Below are 24,013 nucleotides of genomic sequence, written 5' to 3'. Positions count from 1 at the left end.
CCCTTTAACTAAAATGGGCTGTCTAACAGTTCTCTAAATTAAACAAACTGTTCCACTAAGGCAACTACAGATTAACACAGGCCGGGTAGGGGAATACAAGGCCTAACAAAAAGACAGTGGCCAATGTCAGAAACAGCTCAAATGCAGAAAATATCAAGATAAGAATAGACAGAGTCAGCTATAAAGTCAGAAACTATCCAATTATCCACACTTTTAGAATTAATAGACAAAAGTAATCAAAAAGATTATGCTTAGCCAGAGCTAGCTGACAAATGGTCGATCTTGTTTAGCAACAAATGAGATCTGAAGATGATTCTAGTGCATGCTGGGATTGGGATTTAGCCACGAGCTGGCAGAGGGCCTTGAGTTTGAAAATAAAGGTCGCGATGGATCAGAGGATTGGATCCAAACCCAACCTAATAAGAATGAAGGTAAGATAGGACAACATCACATCACACCATTTCAACCAGCAGAGGTACTCCTTATAGAATGTGCCCCTCACACTAAATACCTAGGCATAATATTAGACTACTCACTCAGTTTAAATTTGTTTATAGATGCAAAAAGTGCAACAAGTCAGTGTCTATATGGATCAAAAATGATCTACTGTGTAGCTCCAGATATAAACTAGTTGTCTCTATTTTCCTGTGGATCTGTAATTTTGTACTGTGCACTCTAAATGTCCTCAACTGTACATACCAACCTCTTAGCACAAAAAAATCAAAGCAAAATGCAATGGGAGACAAAGGAACAAAATCAGGTACTAATTTTAAATATTGCTCTTATAAACTTTAGGAAGTTACTAGAATAGTAGGTTTTGCTTTAGCATGCATTTTCTGAAGGACATGACATCTAAAATCCAAATGTTCGTCATGAGTTAGTGACTTAAATCCTTTATCATTTGTCAGAAAATCACAATTCTTTTGAGAAACAGACCAAAAATATGAGGCAGAAAAACAGACATTCTGCCAAAATCTGCAATTAAGAGGTAGCTGTGCAAGATGCACCCCCACAGCATCATGCAGAGCCCGTCAATAGATTCTACTAACCAAAACTGGCTCCCAGTCCCAAAGAAACGTTTACTCCTCCCCTTTTCAGACAACCAACCTTATTATACATTTTATTCTTCATTTCTTAACATGGAGCAACCTTGTCTGCTCAACTGGTGCTGTGCTCATTCAAACGTAACCAGTGTGGTGATAATTTGTTCCCAATGTTTGTAGGTGATATCTAAAACAAGCTTCCTAATAATATTAGAAATGACTCTGCTATGTTCTCTTTCAAAAGGAAGGTACTATCTTTTCTTATGATAAACACATGCTACAGTGACCAGATTTCAATTGTTGCTGTCCAAAGGCAGGTTAGCTGTCTGTTCATCCAGCTTTTATTCAACCAATAGCTTTTATTGTATACATCATACCTCTCAACCTCTTAGAGCAAGAAATCTGGAAAAAGCCATAAATAATGGGAGGACAAAGGCCAACAAATAGGGACAATTTTTAAATTTCACTCTTACAAACTTAGAAAGTAGATAGAATAACACGTTTTGCATTAGCATGAATTTTCTGAAGGGTATGAAGTCTGAAACTCAAATGTCTGCCATTATTTTCTGACTTAAATATTCAATGATTTGCTAAGAAATCACAATTTTATGAAAAATGGACAAAAAATATGAGGCAAACATCTGGATATTCTGCGGAAATCTGTACACTTGAGAGGTATGGTAATATTATGTTCTTTATGCTTTATTTTTTGTATAAGACAATGGCAACCTTTGACAAACCGCAACTACTATATATAATTTACCAGTTGAGTACGAGGTAGAGCTTGAGAGAACAAACATGAATATACGGAACTCCTTTGGCAGTTTAAATAAACAATGGCAACCTTTGACAGACCGCAATCACTGTATATAATTTACGAGTTGAGTAAGAGGTAGAGCTTGGGAGAACAAACATGAATATAAGGAACTCCTTTGGCAGTTTAAACTAAATGCTTTTGAGTCTCCTGGTTTAAATGAAAATAGTACAATACTAGTAGCACTAAAGATGAGTGCAGCTAAATTATGAACACTTTTAAAAAATGTAAAAATTGGAAACATGAAGTATGTTTGGCACATACTGTGATATGATTTTTTTATGTCTTTGACTTATGGTAGCAATACTAATAGTGATCATAGTATTTAAACATTTTATTCAGTATTTGCAATGTGTTCTTATGAAACACTTTGATTGCAGAAAGAAATTTAGGCTCTAATGAAATACTTGTTTTTTATGGAGATAATGTGGAGTGTCTGTTTATGTGGGCAGAATCTTCCTTTCTGAGGAAGTTATGCAACTGACTGATTGCAATGCAGGAAGCAGTTCTGAGGAAGTCCATTAGTTTGTAGGAAGAAAGTGCTTAACTGCTGTCTTTGAATGGAGTTCTTTTATTCTTATTGTTTTTTTTACTTGTACTTTGTAATAAATTTGGCAGTGTTTTTTTTCACTTTGGACTGAATACTTTTCATTTATGAGTGACGTTTGATCTGGGTAGTATCAGGTGTTCCTTTTTGTGCAGATTTTCTTGTTATGAATCAGATATAGTTACAACCAGTGTTAAAAAGGGCTTACAGTTGGCAGTAACATTTCTGAATCCTGCCTGAAGACCTAAAGAAGCCTTAGTAATGTACATTCTTTTTACTAGTATTAGAAAATATGAAAACAGATATATGCCTCTTGTTTTATTATATTATTTTCATATCTACATGTTCATGTCCTTATACCTCTTTAATTTGTTGACCACACATTTTTCACTCTAGTTACAGCACTCCAGAAAATTGAAACTCTTGTGTTATCTTATTAATTCCTACATTTTGTTTTTCATCCTTGTCCAAATTTGTTTTCTTCAATATAATAGTACTTCACAGCTGTCTCTTGATCACATAGCAGACTTATTGGAAGTGGATGCATCTATGCAAGGGTATAATTGAGGCTGAATTAATTTGTATGTGTGTGTGTGTGTGTGTGTGTGTGTGTGTGTGTGTGTGTGTGTGTGTGTGTGTGTGTGTGTGTGTGTGTAGTACAAAGCTTTTGAGTATAACTCTTCCTCAGTGAACACCCAGGAAGAGTTATACTCGAAAGCTTTGTACTATCATTAAAACGTTGTGGTGAACATCTTTGGGTTTTGTTCTTTTGTTTCATATTTGTACCTGGAGTTCTTCGGCTTATAGGTGCTTTTCTGTTTTGTGTGTGTGTGTGTGTGTGTGTGTGTGTGTGTGTGTGTGTGTGTGTGCATGGGTATGTGTCTGCCTGTGCAATTGCTGTAAAGGAGTTAGTTAGGGGAGGCAGATTCTGAATATGTGTGTGTGTGTGGGGGGGTAGTGGTGGGGGGGTATTTTTAATAGTGTCACTATGGAGAACACTAGCATGGTAAGGTCTGACAGTGTTCAGTTCAGAGACGTGGTAATGAGGCTGAATTAATGTGTACATTAATGCATGTATGGGGGTATTTCTATTAGTGTGAATGAGTCCTGCTAGAAAGAACACTAGCATAGTGAGGTCTGACAGTGTAGTATTTAATTCACAGACATGGTAATGAGGCCGAGCCAATAGTGAGATGTCTCTCAGTGTGGGTTTACCATGTCTCTGAATCAGAATTTCTCTCCTATTCACTAATTGCCTAACCTGTTTTGTGCAGTTAGAGCTGGTGGAAAGGAATTCTCTGAATCCTTCCTCTTATGTTTTATTTTTTTATTGCTAATACCTTTTATGTGAATTTCTCAGTGTTACTATATTTACAGTAGAGCTTTTTTCCCTTTAATTCCATTATAAATGAAACTTCCCCTTAGACATTTCCATTCAACAGATGAAAAAAATAAGCAAGCAAGCAAGCATACAATCAGGCACATACATACAGGCATACATAAATTTATAATCAGGTTTATCACTGGTTTTCCATTGGGGTATAATTTCCACAATGATTTTGTATATGTTTGTTTACAGATTGATTGTGGAAGTCTACCCTAAGTACCAAATGGAGAGATTATTTTGGAAATCAGTACTACATTGGGAAGTAAGGTGTTCTATCAATGTAAATATAGATGGTTATGATCGGGTCTCCAATCATAATCACATTATTATGTGTTCAAAACATGGATGCTAAGAAATTCACCTCAAGAGCAAAACTTGAGAGGTGAATCTTGGCATCCATGTCAAGACAAAATAATAACAGGCTATGATCGGTGATTTCCAATCATAACATTTGTAATACATGTATATAAACATAAAACCAGAGGATAACCAAAGTCCAGCACTGTAGAAAACATAAAATAAACTGAGAATAAACCAGCATGGACACCACAGCAAAGAACTTAGAATAGTACTTTAATGGCAAAAGAGAACAGATGTAAAACAGATGAGTGCTTTCAGTAAAAACCTTTTTCAAATCAAACTCATTAAAATGCAAGATACCTTATATAAAAACAACATCCAATCAAGTACAAACTTTCAAATGATGTCTTTTTAAAACAGGTTTTAAAAGTACCTGATCATTCTGTCCTGGTGGCTTATCAGCTTGTAATTGAGCAATCCATTGTAACTCAGCATTTTCTGTACAGTTAAAAATGTTTCCACCTCTCAGGTCAATATCTATAACCTGCAAAGCCATGAAATGAAAATGTATGTGTAGGAAAGTGAATAATATGCTTAGCTAAAGCATCATTAACATTCTTAAGTGAAATATCACATAGATGCTGAAGTATTCTTTCTCTAAAATGTCTATCGGTTTTACCAACATAAAAACACAAACATTTCTTACATGTGGCAATATAAACAAGATGCTTGGTTGCACAGTCTGCATACAGATGCTGTGTATATCTATTAGAAAAAAATGGGCCGTATAAAAGCATTACAATGATTAATATAAGAACAGGCTTTACAAGACCTGCATGAATGAGTACTTGACCAGTTCTGTCACTTAATATTTTTTTCATCCTAGGGTGAGGATGACACAGTCTTTATTGTAAATGTCTACAGTTCCTAAATAGAAAACTAAGCTCACTGCCTAAAATTTCTTTAATTCTCTCATCCATAGTAATCATCTTCCAATTATTCCTAATCATATGACAAAGATTTTGCACATCACTGGTAAAAGGGACGGAGACTCTAATTTTATCTTTCTGAGAGTTAGGAGGTGGCCCCATGTGCATTTGGCCACCAGAACTTGATGCACTATTTTTAGAAAAGTATGGTAACCCTTTATACGATCTCAGAGTAGACCTATTATTCATTACATTTTGTATCTCGTTATTAGAATAACCTCTTATCAGTAAGTGCTCAGAAAAACTCTCAAAGGCATTGACATAATCAGTATCTGAAGTATGTAACCTAGAAGTTCTAACCAGTTGCCCTTTAATTAAACTTCTCTACACGTAACCAGGGTGCATACTGTTACGACGTAATAATTTGTTCTTCCAACAGCTCTTATGATGCATTTTAGTACTAATACTCAGTGTTCTCATTTACTGAGATACATGCATCTAAAAAAAATCTATAGATTCATAAGAAGCTTTAGAAGTGAACCTTAAAAAATTAGTCGTACTTTCCAAATACAGCACAAATTGATCAAATTGTTCCTTGGTACCTCACCACAATAAAAAGACATCCTCTACAAATCTTTTGTAATAGGCAATGTATTGGTGAAATTCATGGGTGGGTGCAAGTATTTGTTCTTCCCAATATGCCAACACAAGGTTGGCATAATTGTTGGCACAAGAAGTGCCCATTACCACCCCCCCATTTTTGCCAAAAGATCTGCTTGTTATAGATGAAGACATTGTTCTCTAATATTACTTCTAATAGCATACATATAACTCTTACAATACTTTCACTATATTCACTATTCTCTAGTAAATAAGGTTGCCAACTGTACAGAATTTTTCCGGATTGTCTGGAAATAAAGGCTGGTGTCCGGTTGTCCAGATTTCACAGTGTAAATCCGGAAATTCTTATTCTTTGCAGCAGCTGAAAAAAAATGTAACTACTCGGCTGGTACCAAAACATCAGCGAGTTATACACACTGCACAACATAACTTTGAAGAATGGTACTACATAGGCATTAGTATGCCTCTCACGTCACCTAACCTTAATGAATGTCGATTTGCGGTTGCTAAGCAACCATATGCATAGACATAAATGTTGTGTGTGTGTCTGTCTCACCTCTACGAGAGAACTCTGAACTAATAGTGTTATGTAAGTGAAGTCACGGAACACCCTGCCTGCTTGCAAGATACAAGTGTGATATGATATGATTGACATATGAGTAGAATTGTTTTAATTTACAAATACATGATCCATCCATGAGTAAATGACCTTGACTTTGAGTTTGTCAGTTTGCAAAGTGGACGCACACAGAGGGAACAAGAACAAATAGCAAAAAAAATCTGGAGCATTCATTCTGTTCAGCTTCAGTAAGAAACATAGCACTAAACTAAGTATATGAACGTAGTTTTCCTATGTTTTGTTAGGAGGATGGTGTTTTATCATGCTAAAACTCTTCGGCATTATGATCTTCTATTTATATAATATAATGGTGGAAGAGATGCTGAAGAGTTTTAGCATATAGGAAAACTATGTTCATATACATGTTTTAGTGCTACCATGCTATGTTTCTTAACTTACTGAGACTGAACAGAACGAATGCGCAGATTTTTATTGCTCAGTTGACAGTACACATTTGTTAGCATCTGCATTTGCAATCTGCACAGCAGTAACTGGGATCTTGCGCTGTAATAAAATCAAACTGGAGAGAGACCTGGGCTGGATTTTCTAATAATCAGATGAGGAGTGAGAGAAGATCAGATAAACTCTGTCACTAGAGAGAGAAACCGAGACACGTCACACGAGAGAGAGAGAGAGAGAGAGAGAGAGAGAGAGAGAGAAATGACTGAGACAGCTGTCTATGAGCTAGGGGCTAAGGTTTATATTTTATAAATATTAAAAGCAGATGTTTTTGATTGCCGATTGCCACCATGGGCCTCTCTCATGTTTCAGGACTCCTCTCCGGTCCGGTCTGGAACATTAAATGCTGCAGCTGCTGCATCCTGGTTAAAACTGTGCTGTTCTGTACTGTAAAATACTATTCTGCACTTCTACATTTGCATTACATTATGTATTCGTATGACAACATTTCCCCTGAAACTGATTGGTTAATCTCAGTTTACAAGTGAAAGCTGAGATAACCAATTACCACTGATTCAGCACTGTGCCAGAATTGAAAGCAATCTGAAATCCTACAGTTTGAATGACAGCTCCTGAGATGGTGCGACCTCACGAGAGTGAGGCATGTATAAAAACACCATGCAGCCAACATCCACCATTTTATGCAAAGAAAAAGCGAAGGTCACTGTGTGGAAAACAACACAAGGGAATTAATTATCTTTTAAGCGGGAAGAATGGGAAGGAAGAATGTTGTGTCTGTGTGGTGATGAGGCCTGTGGGAATGTGGGAAGTCAAGTCTGTAGAAGTCTAATTGTAGGTAAGTACAGTGGATACATTACAGACAGAGAAGAAATAATTTTCATTACAGATTTACAGAAGCAGAAGGTATAATAAAAACAATAAATAAAAATACACAAATGCAGTTGGTGCAGTGCATTAATGGAATGATGATCATTTTCATAGTACATAGTTGCTTCTTCTTCCTTTGAATTAATACAGTCAGTATCAGTAGTATATATAGTAAATGTGTGACTATTATACAGAGACAGAGTCTAATTTCAAACTTTTTATAGACTGCTAGCAGTGTGGAAGAGTGGAACACTGTGGAAAGTATAGTGAAGCTGAAAACCAGTGGGAAAAAGGGAGAAGAAGATATGGTAGTCTAGAGTTTAGCTGAAATGTAAAAGAAAGCATAAAATTGGTGGTGTGTTTGTAGTTGTAGAGTTTTAGCCTAGGAAAGTGCAAGAGTACAGTAAGGAATCCAAATTTAGGCATTGTGTTAATTGTGATTTGAAGGAGTTTAAATTGTCAGTTTGAGGGAGAGAGTTGGTGTTCTATTTTTTTTTTCTTTTGTGTGTAAAAGAGTGAGACAGAAGTCTGTCAACTGCTTAGAGTTTTAAAGCATCAAGATAATTATTCTCTTTGGCTAGGAGCATATAAATGGAGAGGTTTGCTGTCATGTGTGAAAGACAAGTGTACATTTCAATGAAGTAAAAACCCTGCGAATCTTTAGCACCTAGGCCTCCTTCACATAATTTGGTTGAAATCACCTAACATCAGCTCACTGACTTAGCATCTTTTTTTTTTCAGAATTTTGCATCCATTAAGTACTGTCAGTTTCCTTTTCAGCATTAGTGAATTGAGCAAAATGGTTTATTTTTTATTTTTCTATAATATTTCTTTTAAATTTTACTGTCTCCTGACATTGTCCACTTTTTTGGGTAATTGTTACTATCCCAGTTTTAATTTAGGCCCCTTCTATTGTGTCCACCCCATCCTATGTTTTCCAGTGATCCATTTCTAATACATTTATTGGTTATTTATTTTGTCAATTAGCTTTGTTTAGTCTGTACATCTTGATGAAGATTATCTGCAATGTTTTACCCATCCTACAGCAAGATGATTCAAGCATCATCAAGTTCTTGACAGGCGGTGTCAGCCGACAGCAGACAATACATTTTAAGTATTAAGCAGAATAAAGTGTTAAGTAATTTCAGCTCAACTAAGCACAAAGAAAAATCATATCCCATGTCCAGTGTAATGGGAAGCGAGTTGCAGACAGTTAGGGTTGCCACTTGCCACCTTTTCAAATACCCAAAGTGGGACATTTTTTGTAGAAACGAGATTTTGCAGGAAAAAACATACCCATGGGTATGTTTTGTTGTTCCATGGGTGTGTAAGTACAAAATCTTACAGTTTACATCCAGAAAAATGTAAGAAATGTAAGTTGTAATTAAGAAAAATAATGCCAGAGAGAGACTAATGGTTCCAAACATTATTAAGCAAAATGTTGTATTTTGAGTACCAAAATTACATGCCTTTTTTGCTTTCACGGTGTACATGTCCAGAATTTTTGACATGAAAAGCTGGCAACCCTACTCATAAATAAGTCCGTACATTTTCAATGCCATTAAGTGTTAGGAATAATGGTGAACAGACTCTGTATATCTAATGTAGTCAATAGGTATGCAGAATTGCTAATATCATTGTCAATAAATTCAAATAATGTCTCCAAAAAGTGCTTGGTGTCCTTAAGTAGAGCTGAAGTGTGCAAAACAATCTCCTTTAATTTGGTTTCTACATAAATGGATGCTGGTTCAGTGACCTAACCTCTCTCTGCAGCTATGGGTCTTAATGGAGAGTTGGTCAAGTCCTTGTGGACCTTTGGCAAACCTTTTATAACAGGAATCCTAGGGTGTTGTATGTACAGAAAATCAAAAACATCTTTCGTGATCATGTTCAACATAAACATATCGTAAAAAGTGTCATTCACAAACACAATCATTTTGTTAACTTTTGCTTTAGTAATATATGTAGCATCATCCTGTAATAATTGTAACATCCTAGAAACATAATCCTGTGCATCCATTAAAACAGTACCACCCCCTTATCAGCAGGTCTGATAACAATGTTCTCATTTTGCTCTAACTCCTTTAAGGCAAAACATTCATCTGTTTTATTTTGCCATTAAAGTGCTGTTCTCATTTCTTTTCTGTGGTGTCCACTCTGGTTTATTCTCAGTTTATTTTACATTTTCTACAGTGCTGGACTTTAGTGACCCTCTGGTTTTATGTTTATATACCTGTTTCTCCTATTTATTCTACGGTCACACATGGCAGAATTTGATTTGAAAAAGGTTTTTACTGAAAGTGCTCATTTGTTTCATATCTATTTTATTTTGCCATTAAATACTATTCTTAGTTCTTTTCTGTGGTGTTCACGCTGGTTTATTCTCAGTTTACTTTGTAATACATGGAGTTTTATTTACTCCATGTACTTACCTGTTAACAAAAAAAATAAATAAAAAAGCTGAAAGGTTTTACCAGCTTTGAAAGCCAGTAAAGCACTTAGCTACTGCTGTCACATAGACAGTAACAAAGGAAAAAAATCTGAGATACTGGCCTAATTTAAGTAAGTTACTTACCTGGACATAGGAGGAAAGATGTTCAGGAATGGTTAAGAGTGAAGGAACGTCCCTTCCCTTATACCCAACTACAACAGTGCTTAGGGGTGTGTGTGACACTTGTTACACACCTTTGAAAGTACTGTTACATTTGGGTCTTATAACAGGTTTATCTTTTTTCTGATTTTGGAGAGTAATCACTGCACTGTATGCACTACATAGATTTTAACCAGCATCTGGTCTTCTTGCAGACTGTCTCTTTACTCTTTAAAGGTAGGATACACTAAACTGCATGGTGATGGTACTGAATCATAAAGTAATCATCACACTAAATAATGACGAACACTAACATGTACCCATTAATGATGTAATGCATGTTTTTTATGTATTTGTGCCATACTGGTATATTTAGTCTTTCTTCCCTCAGGATTTCTTACATAATATGGGACACCGTATTATGCTGTTGAGATAGAACATAATATTGTTTCATTGTATTTATTTTCTTGTTTTCTAATTTTTCATCCTCCACTCCTGCTAACAATCAAGCCACCAGCATGGCCACTATCACCCATTCACCTTCCTTTTTATGGTAAGAGCATGGCAGAGACAGAGCTGTCATCAATGCAACTATATGTGAAAATTCCATTCAAGCCCTATGTTTCTCATCTTGTTCATTCCCATTACCATCCATTGGAGGGCATGCCATGGACCATTGCAAGTGGTGTTACCTGCTTCAAGTGGCATAATTATCAAAAGTGCCCACCCCTTTTCCATTGTTGTCTTCTTTAACTTATCTAATTCTAAAGGGCATTTTTAGACACTCCAGAGAATTGTTTTACCACTTTGTTACTTACCATATCCATATCAACTACTGAATATAACACAATGTTCTGTAACCATGAAACAAGCCACGTGAAACAACTGTGGTACAGTGGTACAGTGACATCTTACTAGAAAACTTAACTCTGGAGAAAACAGCTGTTTTGGAACTTCAGGAACCATTATTACATTCTGCTTCTAATAGGTTACTAAAATATGACCTCTGTTTGAGCTATAATATAGTATCTGATCTGTTTGAATGTCCTTGCAAGACCATACTTATGACTGAACTAGTACCAGATCACAGGGACTAATAATGAAAATAAACTTTAATAGCAGAAAAAATGGGACCGATGCATTACACAGTTATGCCCAGGACTAGATACTGGGCCAAATTCAATAACGACTACACTAAGTATACACGATATGTATTCAAGAACATCCCTACCACATTTTTTGTGTTTCTAGTCGCTCAGAAAGATTACAGTAAGTGTACATATATTCTACACTTTGTGGTAACTTTTATGAATCCTTGTCAACATTTAAAGCTGTAAGAAAATCAGTAGGAAAACTAAAATAAGGAAGAAGAAGGTGTGAGTTATGCCTTTGTTATCTGTTCACTCAGTACGTTGTACCCTTAGAGTGCACGTAGTGTATGCCTTATTGAATCCCAGGGGTTGTGTTTTGGTTTATAGTCAAAATAACTTAGTCATTATTTTCTTAAAAAATAGTGTCAATGTTTGTAAGGGAAGTACCAAATACCAGCTTGTGGTGATAGCAGGCAAGCTTCTTGAGGGTCAGGAGATTGTGAGGCTGGCAGTCAAACCTATGACTTTATGAGTTTTAATAGGGTTTTAAGCCCCAACACCCCTTATTATATAAGCAAAAGGTTTGTGAACTGCTAGAGGAACAGTCTTCAGCATCAAAGCTGTGTCTGTCATTTATCACAAGGGCAAGTGTTTGCAGTGATATCAGTGGGTAACTTCTTGAGTCCCTTTAGCCCATTTTCACTCTCCCTTTTCTGTCTTGCCATTTATAGCTGTCCCCATTGTTTTAGGTCTCTAGCCAAGTCTGAAATACTGTCCTGCTTATGTATGTCCTTTTACCTTTTGTCCTCTTTTATTGGTTCATCAATTTCTTTGACTGCTTCTTTCCCTCCTTATAGATACCAAAAGAAAACCTTCTTCTCCTTTTATATACCACCTTTAATCATTTACTTCATTAGTCATCCTTCATTTATCTCTGTAGCTATTTTTACATGACTTCCATTCATTTTTTGTATTCTATAGACCCTTTTTATTGGGCCTTAATGCCTCCCACACCACATCCATAGGATACATTTTTCTTTTTTTCTTTTGCCCTTCTTTAATCTGTATAGCCCTCCAACTATTATTTTCCAGATTACCCTTTCTTTCATTACCCTCCCATCATGTTATACCAAGCACCGACTCTCTTGTCTTTCTTTCCAAGACTTAATCTTCTTGTTATCTTTGTATAATCCATCTTTTTGCCTCCCCTTAAACCTGTTTCTCATATATGCACTGTCTTTATTTTCTGTCATGATTTTGAACTACACTGTAGCATAGTCATGGTTTGCCAATGGTACTAGCATGCTTATTCCCTTCATTTTCCCTCCCTACCTTTGTTTCTGGAATTCTCTATTCTGATTCTGACAGATTAAGTTCAGCTATTATCTCTACTGTACTTTTGTTTTTTCTTCTGTCCCTGTTTCTAATCACCTCCAACACCATCACATGGTGGTCTGTAGAGGATGGAAGTCCACCAGCTTCCCCACTTACTGTCTTGCATCTTTACTGTTAAGTAGCTAATATCAGTTTCTTCCCTGTCCTTTCTACTTCCTATACTCTCTCTTCTTTCATAATACTTTATTATTTGTTCAGGTCTCTGTTATCCCTACTACATCTGTTTCACTTTCACAGTAGCATCTGAGATTCTGCCATTTTCCCCTCCTCCCTTGCTAAACGGCACTCATTTATTTCCACTTTTTCCCCTTTAGCTTCTCCCTTTCTACTGAATTATATCTTATGGCTTTCCCCATCTAATTTTAAAGTCAACACCATTTTGAGACACATAACCTGCCCTTCTGTCAGTCATGATCCTTTGGAGTCTGAGGTGTAACCTCTCTGCCTATAATTAGCTAAACATTTCTTGGTACTGCTTTATCTGTAGCCCCCAGAATAAAGGTTCATACCCTTTGTGATGATGTGAGGTATTGCTAGCTTTGCCAGAGAGAAGTAGTACAGTAGATGTGTAACGTGGCAGCATAGCTTGCTGGAGATTTGTAAAAAGTATATGTCATTTGTATATCAAACTGATTTATACAGGTGCTTGTGTTGAAAATGTATGAACAGTGGTTCCTGCTGGACAGAAGAGAAATGCACCTGTATGTCAGACTGTATTGTAACTATTGAAATTAATATCGTGTAACAGGGGATACTGGAAGAGAAGAGGTTACTGTTAGTCCAGCTAACTTTGAAAAATAGTCTGAAATTAAATTACCTGGTTTAGACCATAAAGATTGCATCTTACAGTTCTGATTGCAGTCAGAGACAAAGTGTCTGTGAAAACCAGGCCTGGGAATCCTACTGTATTGTCCTTAGGGGTGAACTAATTGCTACCTGGAAGGGTGGAAAATTTGAAATGGTTTTATAACTTCCAGATGCTATAACACATCTTAGCAAAGCTCTGCCTGTGTATATGGTAATGCATATGTGCTAGATTCTGGTTCAGTTTCTAATAAAGGGAGGTAGTGTGGGAACCAGAGACAGATGGCCAGATGTATGTGATGTCATTCTGTAATTCAGCACTGTTTTAATATTAGATGAGACAGAAGTCTCAGGGCAGTCTGTTTTTGAAACCTGACCAAGAAGGAAGACCACTCACCCACTTCATCTTGCCTTGCTTTAGTAATTAACCAGGGAACACTAATTATTTAGATCAATCAGGAAGATATAGCGAGTTTAGTTAAGTACTATTTTTTCTGTCTCTGTGTGAATCGCTCCATCTGTGTTATTTTTAATATTTCCTGTGACTGAAACTCTGGTGTTATTTCATGGTCCTTTATTATTTATTATTAAATGTATTTAAACTTTTCATTGTAGCTGTTTTTTAGGGAATATTATAACTTAAACTTGTATTTTATTTATATTATACTTATATTTATTTGGTGACACTATGGCCGCTCCTGAAAGCCTTCCTGCATATGTCAAACACTACCATTTGTATTACCATTGATTTTACTCAGTATAATTGGGTACACTTGTAGGAGCATTAGAGTAGCTGGCAGTTGTGGAGTGTTCTGGTGGCAGTACCTACCTTATAGTCTGGGCAGAGGAGGCATAGCTAGTAAATCTGTGCCAACCTTTCCCAGGTGTGTGTATGTGTGTGTGTGTGTGTGTGTGTGTGTGTGTGTGTGTGTGTGTGTGTGTGTGTGTGTGTGTGTGTGTGTGTGCATGTGTGTGTGTGATAATCAAACCTCAAAGAGAGTGTGTGTGCATGTGTGTGTGTGTGTGTGTGTGTGTGTGTGTGTGTGTGTGTGTGTGTGTGTGTGTGTGAGTTACTTGGAGCAGGGACATAGAGCACTGGTGGAGGACTTGGCTTGGAAGACTCGGCTCTGGACTCAACTCTACAGCTGTGTCAGTGGGGAGTCTTATTGGAGGCCTGGAGAAAGAGAGGGAAACCCAGCCCCAGACTGTGTTCCCTGTGTGCTCTTGAGGTAAATTGTGCTTGGTGCAGAGATCTGCATTTGAAAATAACTGCTTGTATTTATTTTTTCCAAGTGATCATTCCTCACCAGTGTCAGTAGTGAGGATTAGGCTCCTTAATTACTGGCCCAGAGCAGGGACATCAGATATTGGTGAGCAGTGGTTACCATATTAATTCAACTTCTGTAGCCTGTAGGCAGTTGCCACTGAAGATATGTATACTTTCAGCAGCCACAGGTAATCATAAACATACAGAGTTTGATTTTCAGAACAGTTTTATTTTTTGTTAGTTTAGTTTAGTCAGGGAAAGCAGGCAAAGATGTCAGCAGAGGATTATGGCAAACTGACAAAGAACCAGGTGGCCAAGGTGTGCAAAGCCAAAGAACTGGTGCATGCCAACCTAACTAAAGAGGAAACTATTTCAGCCTTAATCACAGCTGTGGCATGGACCAGCAATTGGGAAGACAACCACTCTGATGATGGGGATTTGCAGCCCCCAGAAGCAGGACAGTTTACCTTTTCCTCAGATGACTTAAAAACCTGTTTGGAGTTAAAGAGACTTGAACTGGAGGCCAAACATTTGGAATTAGAATCAGCAGAGAGACTGCGGCAGGCAAAACAGATGGAATTAGAATCAACAGAGAGACTGCAACATTTGGAGACCAAAGAAAATGAGAGACTGGGGTGTTTCAATGCTGAAGAAAATGAGAAGCAGTGTTGACAAGAGAGGGAGATGCTGACTCTTTGTCAGGGTCATGGAGATAATGGGGAAGGGAATAACTGAACCCAAGAAGCCATAAAGGTCAGTAAATGTCTTACAGAGGGTGATAATGTTGATAGTTTTATTCACATATTTGAAAGAGTATGTGAACAGTATAATGTTGACCAAGGGCTCTGGGTACAGTTCCTGGCCCTCTTACTCTATTTTAAAGCTGTAACTGCTGTTTTTAAATTATCTGATACTGATTGTTTAAACTATGATAAAGTAAAACAATGTTTTTGGAATGTGTTAATACCTAAAGCTTACAGAAAAAAATTGTGAGCATAGACATAAGGCAGATGAAAGTGTATGAGGTTATATTGCTGAGTTAAGCACTTATTTTCATAGGTGGGTAAGTGGGTGTCAGGTCACCACTTTTTGAAAGGCTGGCAGACCTTTTCGTGAGGGAACAAGCCCTTAGTACTTTGCCTGAGGACATGAGAATCTGGTTGGCAGACTGGCAGTGTAACTCTGCAGATGAGCTGGGGAAAAAGTGATCTCTACTTAGCAAGCAGGGCATCACTGCTCAAGAAGGGGATACCCATTGCTGCACATGGATCTATGAGAATGGTGAGACACCTAAACCACTGCAGCAGAGTCCACCTATACCAGGGGAAGCCACTCAAGGTTTAGATGTTTTAAATTTAACCAGAGGGCCCATGTAGTATATACATGCCCATTGAGGCAAGGTGGGGAATAAAAGATGGGGGAGCCAGTGACTGGGAATAACAGTATGCCAGTGGTAAGCTGTCTGGAGACAACAGGGTACCAGACTATCACCGGAGTTTATATCCTATCTTAGTGTATGGAAACAGGCCACTGATAAGAGAGACACAGCTTCTGACATAACCATTGTGAAGCCTGCAGTGGTTCAAGAGGAGCAGTACTTGCTTGGGCAGTCCACTCCAGTCAGAGATTTGGGAGGGACCCCTGTCCAAATGCCTTTGTCCAGGGTTCACCTTGATTGAGAGGGAGGAAAAGGAAGCAAACGAGGAGGTGTATTTGAGGATATCCCTGCACATGTCCTGATAGGGAATGATTGTGATAATGAAGTACCATGTGTGCATGCAATTACATGCTAGCAGTCAGGTTTGGAGACAGGCATGTGGGGCTTGCTAGGCTTGGGGAGATCCAGACAGACCCACACCTGAAGCCAGGGTTGGTGAGGTGGCTATTTCAGGGAGGGAGCTGCCCTGTAGCAGTGAGCCTGAATTTGAGCCACAGCTGCTGGTAGGTACTGATGTTCCCTTGGACAGAGTGACTGCAAGGGTAGAGGTGAGTAGTAGTGCCCAGGTTGACAGCGAGCCACTGCTGTCAGAGGATACCAGACTTCATGTGGAAGGGGAGCTGGGAAGGGTCACAGAGGTAGAGTTGAGACAGGCTCAGCTCTCGGATACTACACTAAGAGGCTCGAGGGAGGCCCCTACGGAGGCACCTGATTCTCAAGGAAAAGGGGAGTCTGTATACTGAAACAAAGGGTTACTGTACAGAGAGTGGACCCCTGATGAAGGGCTAGAGGGTGTGGTAATACAGCACTTGGTAGTATCCATAATCGACCATCTGACACTTCTAGCCATAGCTCATGGCATTCCTTTTGGAGGTCATATAGACATAAAGTGTATCAAGAGATATATTATGCAGAACTTTTATTTGCCTGGGATTGCAAGGGATGTAGCAGGGTACTTCAAGACCTGTGAGCAGTGCCAAAAGGTAGGAAAGACAGGAGATAAGGTCAAAGCTCTTTTGATGCCTTTGCCTGTGATTGAAGAGCCATTTCAGAGGGTAGGTATAGATATTATGGGGCCTCTGAGTACCCCAAGTTCCACAGGAAAGACGTATATCCTGGTGGTAGTAGATTATGCTACTAGTTACCCTGAGGCAGTGGCTCTGTCCTCCATCAAAGCAGAGAAGGTCGCAAATGCTTTGCTAGAGATTTGCAGCAGGATTGGCTTTCCAAGAGAAATACTGACTGACAGAAGTTCAAATTTCATGTCAGACCTGCTGGCTTGTCTGTGGGAGTGCTGCGGAGTGAAGCACCTAAAAAACACCCTCTGCCACAACCAGACTAATGGACTTGTGGAGAGATTACATTCTACACTAAAGACCATGGTATGGGTATTTGCAGACCAGTTTAAGAGATAGTGGGACAAATATTTGCCCCATTACTTTTTGCATACAGAGAGGTACTCCAGAAATCTACAGGTTTTTCACCTTTGAGTTGCTTTATGGGCATAGGTGGAGGGGCTTTTAGATTTGATTCTTGATGAATGGGAGGGTGAGTGTGTTTCCCACAAGGAGTCTGTTGAGGCATATGTCCTAAACCTCAGGGCAAGGCTTAGGGAGCTCATGGGCTTGACCCAAAAGAACTTGGCTGCAGCCCAATAGCAGAAAAAGGTCTGGTATGACAGGAATGCTGGATTGAGAGAGTGTGTTATGGGAGAGCAGGTTATGGTGCTCATTCCTGTCAGACACAGTAAGCTGCAGGATGTAAAATTTGCTAGGCAAGAGGCAGGGGCACATATTGTACCATGTTAACATGATGAAGCCTTACCATGATAGGGAGGCCCTGGTGCTGAGTATTTGCAATGGTTGGCAGGAGGAATCTGAGGGGGATGTATGGCTACATTGAGCCAGCCAGGAAAATGCCAAGTTAAGGTGGAGCCTGGGGTTGCAGGCATGTGACATGACAGTGCAGTACTGTAGTGGGGTCAGGAATGCCAATGGAGATGGGAATCTCAAGACAGGGTATGGGTTAATGTGTTCTCAGACAGGCTCATGTCCCTCAAGCTACATTTCTCAAGGTCACTTGAAAAACTAGATTGAATCTTTAAAGGAGAGAGATGAGATGATGTGAGGTATTGCCAGCTATGCCAGAGAGAAGTAGGCCAGTGGGTGGGTAACATATTCCAGCGTAGCTAGCTGGAGTTTTGTAAATAATTCTGTACCATTTGTATATCAAATTGATTTGTATAGGTGCTTGTGTTGAAAATGTATTTGTAAAGCTACTTGTGTTAAAAATGTACCAACAATGGATCCTGCTGGACAGAAAAGAAATACACCTGTATGTCAGACTGTATTGTAATTGTTGAAATGAATATATTGTAACTGAGGATACTTGAAGAGAAGAGAAGTGATTAATCTCAGTCCTGCTAACTTTGAAAAAATAGTCTGAAATTAAATTATGTGGTTTAGGCCATAAAGATTGCATCTTACAGTTCTCATTGCAACTAGAGACAAAATGTATGTGAAAACCAGGACTAGGAGTCTTACACTAGTGTACTTAAGGTGAACTAATGGCTACCCTGGAAATGTAGACGTTTTGAAATGGTTCTATAGTTTCCAGATTCTATAAGACATCTTAGCAAAGCTCTATCTGTGTGTATGGTAATGCATATGTGGTAGATTCTGCTTCAGTTTCTAGTAGTGTGTTAGTGTGGGACCCAGAGTCAGATGACCATAATGTATGTGATGTCATTCTGTAATCTAGCACTGAAATGATGTTTTAATACTAAATGAGACAGAATTCTCCGTGTAGTCTGTTTTTGAAACCTGACCAAGAAGGAAGACCACTCACCCATTTCATCTTGCCTTGCTTTAGTAAATAACCAGGGAATAGTAATTCTTTAGATCAGTCAGGAAAAATAGTGAGTTTAGTTAAGTATTGTTTTTCTGTATCTGTGTGAATCTATCCGTCTTTGTTATTTTTAATATTTCCTGTGTTTGAAACTCTGGTGTTTATTGTAAATAGAAATTTAGTATTTTCGTGTTCTTTTATTATTTATTATTAAATATATTTAAACTGCTCATTGCGGCTGGTCTTTTAGAGAATATTGCTACATTGGTCAAACACTACCATTTATATTAGTATTAATTTTACACAGTATAATTGGGTACCCTTGTAAGAGCATTAGAGTAGCCGGCTTTGGTGTATTCTGGTGGCAGTAACTACCTTATATTCTGGGCAGAGTGGGCATAGCTAGTAAATCTGTGCCAGCCTTTCCCAGGCATGTGTGTGTGTGTGTCTGTGTGTGTCTGTGTGTGTGTGTGTGTGTGTGTGTGTGTGTGTGTGTGTGTGTGTGTGTGTGTGAAAATCAAACCTCAGATAATGTGTGTGTCAGTTACTTGGAGCAGGGACACAGAGCACTAGTTTCACAGGGAAGGTGATGGTGGACTTGGCTTGGAAGACTCGACTGAGGACTTAACTCTATATCTGTGTCAGTGGGGAGTCTTATTGGGCGCCTGGAGAGAGAAAAGGAAACCCAGCTCTTGGACTGAGTGTGTTCCCTGTGTGCTCCTAAGGGAAATTGTGCTTGGTGCAGAGAGCTGCATCTAAAAATAATGTGTGTATCTATTTTTACTCCAAGTGAACATCGCTCACCGGTGTCAGTGGTAAGGATTCAGGCTCCTTGATTACTGGCCAGAGCAGGGATGTCATACCCTTATCATGGGTACATCCTTTCTTTTTTAAATGCCTAACTCAAGGGTTGGGAGGATGGCCTAATGGTTAAGGTGTTTGCCTTACAAACACAAGGTGCAGGCTTTGAGTCTCACAAGGGATAATTGGCTAGGCTTAAAATGGCTCGCAAGGGCAGTTAGCTTAGTACTAATCTATGAACCTATGAACTACTTGGCCTGCTTAAATGTAAATCTGAGGATCACTTTCACCACCAATGGCCTCCACCTGCCTGAGTCCTTTGTAATGGAAGCTTCTACCACAAATTCTTTCCCATTCTTCCATCTCTTGATAGGGGTGTCTTTCTCCTCCCCAGTTTGTCTGTTTACCTTGCTTTCTCCAGTCCTTATACTGAACCACCTGCCTTCCTTCTTCTCATGTCCTTTGCAATCTCTTTTCTCCACTTCCTCCTTTCCTTCTCTGTATTTCCTAGTTTAAAATTAAACTCTGCTGTCCCTTCACTTTACTAACTCCACTTCTTCCTGCCTTATTGTATGCTGCCTGCTTCCCTGTTTTCTATATTGTAAACCCCTTAAGTTTTTTACTCATTCCCTTGCCCCCTTTCCCCTTCCTGTTTTACAGCCAACTACATCACCTTCTTAACCTATCTTCTATCCTCTCCTTTCTCAGCTATGTTTCTGCAGTTATTCCAGTAACTATGCCAAGCCATATCTCATTTTTTCCCCATATGTGTTGTACCCATCTCATAGCACTATCTCTACTACAAATTCCTTACCACCTGCCTCTTTGTTCATTCACCATTATAGTCCCACCATTGCCACTCACTTTCTCTCCTGTCATCATTCTTGCTTTCTGCCTTGCATTTAGTGTTGTCACATTCCTCATATTTGCCATTAATTGCCCAGTTTTGCAGATCTAGCGCTGCAGTGTCTTTCTTCTACTGTATACTGTGGACCAACTTTTCTACAGACAGCTCTGTCTCTTTTTCATCCCCTCTCCTGCTTTAAATCCTGCATACCTGATGCATCTGTTCCCTTCCACTCTACATCAGCTACTCTGCCTACCTACCGGATTGACTGATTTTCTCATTATAGTACCCTTAGTAGTTGGTGCCCTGATACCCTTCCTCTGGTAGTCTACCAAAGGTCAGAATCCCTCCCACTGCTTGTCTAAATGTGTGATGGACCAGTCACCTGGCACTACAGGGACTGCCTTATAAACCCACAGACAGACCCCTTCCAGTTTTCTAGTGCCATAGTAAGAGAAGGATCTCTTGGAAGCTTGCCCCTTACTCTAGATCTGTTCAACTGCTAAGCTCAGGTAAGAAACCCTTTTTGATTTTATTTCAACCCTCTGTTTTTTTTTTCTGTTAGTGCTTGGATAGTGTATTCTGCTGCTTTGCTAATTTTTTTTTATTTTGAAATGTATGTACGTGGGATTTTACTTTAACTGTATTATAAGCTTTATACTGCTTATTTTAATTCTTGGTTTCTGTGGGGTTTTAATTTTTGTGATGTGTTTTCTTGCCATTGGTGAAGGTTTAATTGAGCTTCTGTACTAAGGCCATTTTAGTACATTTCCTTTCATTGCTTCCAAAGCTGCAAATTAATCAGAACTGTTGATTAAAAGCTTCATTTGAAAGTTTTGGCATAAAAACTTGCTGTTTTTGCCATTTTTTTTCTTTGGGAGTGATGATTATTTGAGTTGATTTAGTAGGTTTACAATGTTCTAAATGTTTATTTTTTTCATATAAATCTTGATTTTGCACTATTTTGTTTGTTAAAAATTTCTGACAGGAATTTTTCATAAGCTTATACTTTATTCCTTTCCTAAGGCTGTTTTAAGTTGTTTCTAATGATTTGGGGCTGAAACTAGCCTTTGTTTATTAAAACTGGGGGACTTTTGTGACATGTATTTTGTGCTTTGAACTCTATTACTGGAACTACTGCCATTTTACCCTGTGCAGTGTTCAGAATAGTATCCTGCAGAAATAGACTTTAGATTGCTGTTTAGAGGAATGTAGTGGGATGTAGCCATTTTTTTACTGGGCTGACTGTGCAAACAGTATCTGGTATTGATCTGGCTAGTATTTTGTCCCCTGACTTGATAGACTCAGATGTGGTGTCCCCCCAAACATCATCTACTCCTTGTGCACCTCAAAAAAACCTAAAAAAACATAGAAATAAATCAAGAAATATGCTTCAGTCTATGGCTTGTGACAATGCAGTAGCCTTGGACAGGTTATTAGACCACTTGCCTTTTGCCTCCAGGTTCCCTGGTGTGGTTTTAGTATCATAACTCTGAATGATGTGAGGGTTAGACATATCCTCCTGGTCTGACCATTGTCTGGTTCAGGTATGGGACAGCCAAACTTTTTAGGCAAGAGGAAATCAGGAGTGCAGAATTTGTTGCCAGTGTTGATACACTTCCCACTAGTGTAGTGCATGCAGAAAAGAGACAGAAGACCCACTGCTTTGCAGGGCAACAGTCTCTGATTGTGTTTCCACCTGAGTTGGTAGATATGGCTAGAGGTTTTGTTCAGGCAGTTAATTATGGGATGCAAAACCGAGTTATGAGTAGCGCCAGTGCTGCCACCCCATTCAGTCACCCAACGATCCTGATTTTGGACATGGATTCTAAGATTTCAGAAGTGTCAGAGTCTGATCAGTCATTTTTCTCTGAGGATGAACAGGTTCAGAAACCCAAACAGATATTTTCTTTTTTCCCAAATCCTGGCTAGATTTAAGGATGTACTGTATTCATTTGGGAGCAATTCATCATCTGCCCCCAAGTTCAACATTATATATGAACTTTTGGAGGTTGAGTTCCCACTTGTGGCGACCTTCTTTCCATTGATCCCAGCATTGGAGGAAGTTTTTAAGAAAGCTTGCAGTTCTCCACTGCTGAAGGATTCTCTGCCTATGAAAGTATTTAAGAAATTCAGGTTGTGCTCGGATATGCCTAACCTTCAAACCCCCTTGTCTAAGTACTCTGCTTCTGTGTTCCCAGCAACCTCTTCCAATAAAAAGACTTTGTCTTCATTAAACCCAATCTCTTTGGATAAACTAGGCTATTGGTTAGAATCTCATGGAAAGGTGCTGACGCTGTCCAGCATGGTAGCGCTTTTAAAGTGTTGAACTACCAGTGTTTTATGTGGAAGTTTGTGTTAAGGTATATGTACAGTTTAGATGACTTTGCTGCATCATTAGCTGGTGAGCAAAATTCTGCCAAAGATATTGTTTCCAGTGTTTCTCAAGTGTCTAAACATGCTTTAAAGAGTGCCTTTGAGGAGGCTGATACGGTTTCTAGAATGCAGAGACATCAGTGGTGATGAGGAGGTATGCTTGTTTGCAAAGCCAAATCTTTTCTGATAAGTTAAAAAATGAGATTATTTACACTCCATTTGATGCTGATTTTTTTGTTTGGTATAGTAGCTAATCAAATCCTTAAATACGGGGATGACAAAGGTAAACTGATGCAGGGGGTGTTGAAAATGTTCCATATTCCCAAGTTTTCCTCCAATAAGTAGGCTAATGTTTGGTAGCCCAAAAATCAGAAGTCCCAACCAAACAAAAAACAAGACACCAAAAGCAAATGCCAGGATGTGAACTCTGTCAGTACCAAGAAGGGTTTCTTTCCCATAAAGGATAACCTCCCTTCCAACCTATGACTTTGCTGAGGCAAGGCACCCATCTTTCTCAGGTCCCCCCTCTGGGTGCTCAGATTCAAAAGTTATCTCTCAACAAGGTGGCTTGACTGGCAGTGGTTTTCTACAAATGGGTGGTCAACATCATTGGCAGAGGTTACAGGTGGCAGTGCGCAGAACAGCCACCTCATTTCAAGAGGGTTCCCCCTCAACCGCTGGACCAGACTTTGTTATTCCTTCCTTCCTCTGGCAAATGCTGGAGTCAGGGAAAATAAAAGGTTTCTACTCCAGAATTTTCTGGATCCCCAAAAAACAGCTGTCATGATCTGTGTTGAACCTATCCTTTCTAAATACTTTTGTTAAGGTCCCCAAGTTCAAGATGCTAACCCTCCAGACTGTACTTCCTCTTTTGCCAGACCATTGCTTCATGGTGACCCTAGACTTGATGGATGAGTATCATCATATCCCTGTTGCTCATTGTTTCAGGAGATATCTGAGATATGTTGTGATTGGTTTACACTATCAGTTCTGTGCTTTGCCCTTTGAGC

General features: G+C 38.8%; 1 protein-coding gene across 2 annotated transcripts in view; it reads left to right on the top strand.

Moving 5' to 3' along the window:
• The window catches only part of SUSD1 (sushi domain containing 1), a 1,084,671-nt gene that overhangs the window by 559,655 nt on the left and 501,003 nt on the right, over nucleotides 1-24,013 (top strand). The gene's annotated exons all lie outside the window — the stretch shown is intronic.

Source organism: Protopterus annectens, chromosome 2.part0 (genome assembly GCF_019279795.1).
Source record: "Protopterus annectens isolate FY-2018-M chromosome 2.part0, PAN1.0, whole genome shotgun sequence".
Lineage (NCBI taxonomy): Eukaryota > Metazoa > Chordata > Ceratodontiformes > Protopteridae > Protopterus > Protopterus annectens.
The sequence above is the reverse complement of the archived record's forward strand: the minus strand, read 5'-3'. Positions and strand labels throughout refer to the sequence as shown.